This window comes from Nilaparvata lugens, chromosome 2, assembly GCF_014356525.2.
Source record: "Nilaparvata lugens isolate BPH chromosome 2, ASM1435652v1, whole genome shotgun sequence".
NCBI lineage: Eukaryota > Metazoa > Arthropoda > Insecta > Hemiptera > Delphacidae > Nilaparvata > Nilaparvata lugens.
The window spans coordinates 90486539-90492538 of record NC_052505.1 but is presented as its reverse complement, the minus strand read 5'-3'; positions in this window follow the sequence as shown (position 1 = coordinate 90492538).

Sequence of the window (6000 nt, the reverse complement as noted above, 5' to 3'; positions counted from 1 at the left end):
AGCCAAACATATTTATTTCTTCTATTTTTTAGTTCAAGTTCCCTAATATCTTAGCATGAAGTACCTTCCAGAAATATGGTACTTCATGACCATCCAAAGAAAACTTTTTTTTTAATACCATAACAGTACAGCAATTCTGATTTCATCATTCTCTACTTATGCTTTGGAATGCACTTTATAGATCCCATAAAGTGTGGTAAGGTATAAATAACCTTAAGGGCTTCTCTAACAATAAACGCATTATTCGCATACTACTATTATTGATAAAAACCCCGATTATAATGACAATAAACTGTAGAAATAATTCTATAGAATAGGATAATTATTGTGCCTAAGCATTGCAAAGCAAGCATCATTCTATTTCTATCGCTCTCAAGAACAAATCATCTTGTAATATTTATTGCATTGCTTGATATCTCATAACATACATTTATTTGAATAAAGAATTTCGAACATCCTATGAACGCAAAGTTAAAGTGTCTGGATTTTAATAAAATTCCGGTCTTTGAAAGATAATTACTAACTCACTAAATTCTCTTTATAGGCCAAACATACAATCCTTTTTACATCCTTTTATTGCCTGTAACCCATATATAGATAACTGTACAGCCACTTTTTCGGGCATCTACAGCACGAGTCAAATAGCGTGATGGAACTTCCTGTTGGGTTATTGCTCTCTATCAGCATACCCCATTCAAATATTATTATCACTTTTTTATCTATTTTTATTGTTGGGTAATACGGCGAGGCAGAACATTCGAAAGGTTTCCTCTGGATGCCGATAAAATCCATATGAATAAATAAATCACTATTTTCAATATTGGAGATCGTAATGTGTATTGATCGATTATTTATGTATAACGCCATCAATTATTATATTTAGTGTCAGACTCCTTGGATCTGGTGATCTATATCTGCTGTCGTATTTTATGTAAACTGATGTAATTAAGTTTGTAGCGTGAATGTTGATGTTGTGGAACTTTTCCATAATTGAATAGACTTGAAATGTTGTCAAAAATCCACTTTATTTAAATAAAAATTAATATTTTACATTGATGTGTGAGCACACACGAAAGCATGCTCCTGTAAAATATTAATTTTCATTCAAATAAACTGATTTAATTACTTTTCGCATAGATATTCAGTCCAGAGTCTAGGGTAAAATACAGTTTATTTTTCAAAGAAGTTTCACACGTTTTCATATTTGTCTAAAATTAATCTGCCTTTCAAGTAATCTACTGCTTAGTGCATTGTTATTTATCATTGTCTAAAAATCCAAACAAGAATATGAAATTCACAGAAATTGTTTCATTTTGTCTAAGATTTCCTGTCTCGTAATGACTAAAATTTATATAAATGAAAATCAAATACTTAACAATTTAGTATGATTGTTTCTACCGTATGATAAGCAATTCATTACAAATTATATAGCACCATACTATTAATAAAGATAAGTTGAAGCATACACTTTCTGAACCAGTATTTACAATAGAAATTAGTGATTCAATCATATCTAAACCTTGTGCACACTGAACAAATGTTCGACATACATGTTTGGTAAACAAATGTTTGTTGAGGAACTCAGGGACAAACATTTTAAAAAGTTTAATAATTTCTCTGATTGCCAATGAATTGCAACCAGAGAAGTTTATTGACAAAACATATATAAAAAAATAAAAATATTATTTTTTTTCGAATAAATAAAAGTGGTATTGACAATATCAAAGTCTTATTCTTTCAAATATACATAGTTGTTATACATACAAAATTGCTAATACTAAACTAAGTTCTAATTATGATACCCCACTATAATAATATGTGTCGAGGTGATCATAATATTCTTTTTTAAAACATGTATAAAAAAGTTTGGACAATCATTTTTTGTCAAACAAAAAATTACTGTTTTCCAAACATATTCAGTGTTTGCTGTAAAACATAAAACCTGTTCTTCCCACTTACAAATATTTTGTTTGGTGACGCGTCCACACTGGCCACGGGCAAACATTGTTTGTCAATTATAATAAAATTTGCCCAAACGTTTTCCACAAACATGTTTGTTGAACAGTTGTTCAGTGTGAACACGGCTTTATCCACGCTCATTAATGATCAGTGTGAATTCTGTAAGTGAATCGAATAGTGTAATGACATGATGAAATTAACATGTAGTAGGCTACATTTAAAATTCATATCACATATTTTGATCGTATTATATATCGTAAATCATAATTAGTTACTATCAGTCATGATAAGTTTCTTGATTCAATATATTGTAGACCTATATGTTCAAAAACTGTAGTTGATTCCCTCCTGTAATTTCTGTCTTCCAAAGTGAGTCTTCCATGAGTTTTCAAATTCCTTTGCCATGAATCTCCCATCAAACGATTCTAAACTTTGTCACTATCCAATCATGACTAGAGGTACCATCTATTAATATAATGTAGAGTTATTAATAATTCAATATTTATAGGTGTGAGTGATATGACAATACTTCATAACTTCATCAAATTGTAGGAAACTAGGATTAATAGTTCAATGTATTCTTTTCAAATCCATTTATTTGCTTGGTAATAAAGAAATTCTGAAATATGGGTTCTTTCATTATCGAAACAATTATTGTAGTAATATTTTTTGCTTTCAACTGACATCTCCTCTGGAGATCTGTATTGAAGAATCGAATTCAATACACCATAGTTTACTTACTAGAGTTAGCATATCCAAATCTAAATTAATGTTATTGTCTCATGATCAACGAAAATGTATTGCGGTCTACAGATTATAACCATTGCAAAAAATATAATTGTAAAATGTAGGTATTTCAAATGCTTCAATACTGTGATGACATACTGTGCATTAGTGAACATCATCTAAAAATTCATGAACAGGAATACTTCAATGTAATAGAAAATTTAAAATTTGCTACTGGATTTTTTCGCATAACTCACAGGAATGGAGGAACTGCAATATACCTGAGGGAGAATTTAAGTTTTGATCGTCTGGATCTGAGTACCTTCAGTGCTGAGCTAGATATTGAACTTGCAGGAGTAAAGATTGATGAGTATTCTGTTATTATCGTCTCAGTCTATCGCTCTCCAAATGGCAATATTGAACATTTTTTCAATGCTATGGACAAATGTCTTTCAAGTTTAAGTAATTTGCACTTGCCGATTGTACTTGGTGGTGATTTGAATATCCAGTTAAATGTTAATGACAGTATCTATCACACATTTAGGTGTATTCTCCAAAGTCATGGAATGTACATTACAAATCATGCGCCCACCCGAGGAAATAATTGCTTGGATACTGTTGCTACTTCTCTTGACACTTGGAGCTATAATGTAGTTGTTCAGGACCCTTGATTGCCGATCACGATGCAGTGGTGATAGATGTTTGGCGGAGCGTGATGAGTGACACCCCCCATACCTTGCCATGGCACAATCTTTATAAAAAATCAGTGAGAAAAATCGATCCTGATAAGTTTCCACTATTGAAGATGGCATTGGCTAATGTGAACTGGACAATGATACTTCCTGGCTGTACGGATAACCCTGAAGAGTTATTCGATACATTTTTCAAAAAATTCACAGAAGTATTTGAGAACATTTTTCCTTCAAGAACACAGAAGCTACAAAGTTGCCAGACTCATAAAAAAATGAAAAATAAGTCATGGTACACACCTAGACTTCAATTGCTCAAGAATATTGTTCTTTCACTAAACTATCAGAGCAGGGCTAGCCTCAATGATGAGGATAAAAAGAAATATAATGAGCAATATCTCAGGGCAAAACAAATATATAGACAAGAAGTAGATCTAGCTAAACGGGAGGCCAACATAAGTACAATTAACCAAGCCTCTAATAAGTGTAAGGCAGCTTGGAACCTGGTCAGGTCCATCACTGGGTCTGCTTGTCAGAGGGTGAGGCCTAAAGTCATTGCCAGCCCCGATGAGTTCAATCATTTTCTCATTCAGCAGGTCGAGAGGATAGTGGAGTCGATTCCAGGGAGAAGTGAAGCAGATGAAGACTTCCACGTGCCAGGAAATCACAACACAGTCTTTGATAGGTGGGACCCGGTAACAGCAGATGATATCATTCTGATGGTAAAGAGTTTCAAAGGTAAAAGTACCCAGGATATATATGGTGTGTCAGTTGACCTATTGAAAGCTATTATTGAGGAGATCGCTCACCCCCTCAGCATTGTCTTGAACTTTTGCCTAGAGGCAGGCTATTTCCCTTCTGCTCTGAAGCTTGCCAGAACTGTACCTGTCTTCAAGAAGGGAGATCCATCAGACATGGGTAGCTACAGGCCCATCTCAATTATTCCAGCTCTGGCAAAGATTTTTGAGGTGTGCATGAAGAAGCAGCTGGTTCTCTACTTTGAAAGAAGAGACCTATTTACAAACGCCCAGCATGGATTCAGGCAGGGAAAGTCAACGGTCACTGCGGTATCACAGCTAGTTGCTGAGATCCTCAACTCTTTTGAGGCGGGTGACTCTGTGTCTCTTGCTCTGGCGGACTTGAGCAAGGCTTTTGAGTGTGTTTCACACGATATTCTCCTCAAGAAACTGGCTGCTTATGGAGTGCGCGGTCCAGTCCTTGCCACCTTCAGAGCCTACCTTTCCGATAGGAGGCAGGTTCTTACCCTTGATGGAGCGAACTCAGGTCCACTACGGGTTCGTCACGGAGTGCCACAAGGTTCAGTGATTGGTCCTGTTTTGTTCCTGGTAATGATAAATGACCTTGGATTTATGGGCAACATCCTCATGTTTGCTGACGATGCCACTATTTTCGCAAGGGGTAGAGCACCAGATTTGTCCAAGAGGTTGGCAGCAGATATTTTTGAACAGGCGAAGCAGTGGTTCACCAGCAATGAGCTGATGCTTAATGAAAGCAAAACCCAGGAGACAACATGCACTCTTGTTCGGGAGCAGCTTGACGATCTCACAGAAGTGAAGCTACTGGGTTTTACACTGGATGCTAAACTTGGCTGGAGTAGCCACATTGATAACATCTGTAGGAAACTAGCCAGAGTGATGTACCTACTGAGACGTCTGAAGCCATTAATCTCCAGGAAGCATCTGGTGGAGGTGTATTTTGCTATGTTTCATAGCCATATCAACTATGGACTTCAGTTATGGGGGCACGCTCCAGGCTGTAAAGATGTACTGCTCCAGCAGAAGAAGGCTCTAAGAATCCTAGATTCGGCGGGATACTTGGACCACTGCCGACCCATCTTTATCAAGCTGAGAATATTCACGGTATACAATCAATATATCTGGCTCTCCCTGTTGCACGCAAGGGATAATTTCCACTTGCTCACAAGAAGAGAAGACAGACACTCCTACAACACCAGAGGGAAAGCGAAAATAGACATCCCTTTCTGCAGGCTGAGTAAGAAGAAGGATTGTTTCCCAATACTAGCCCTGAGGATTTACAACGCCTTACCTGACAGTGTGAAGAACTTGGACGACAGGAGCTTCAGAACAAAAATCAAAAACTGGTTAATAGAGTCTCCATTCTATTCAGTGGAGGAATACTTCGAGGCCACCAGAAACATCAGCTAACGTCGAGAGATAATTAATGTAATGCATACAGGCATGGCCATCTTGAAAAGTTCAAATATTACTATTCTTAAATGTTTTTTATATGTTTGACTAAGTTTATAAACGTAAATAAGTGTTTATTACGGACATAGTTTTATGTCAACTCTACGACAAGGACCAAGTCAGGTCCATTTCCTGACACAGTCAATCCAGTTATCTGGTCATGACTAAGGAGAGAAGTATAAAAAAAAAGTATAAAATCAGTGTGTGTGTGTGTGCGGGGCTTTAATTGGTTCTCGTGGAATTAATCACAATTGAAATTTAACCGGCTTTTTTGCTTCCAGCACACTATGTTTGCTGATATTCTCCTTACAAATTAAGCTTCTTGTACACAGGGACAGTAGTGGCTTCTACTAGTAACTACCAGTAGTGGCAAAACGCCTTCACACAGGGATAATAAG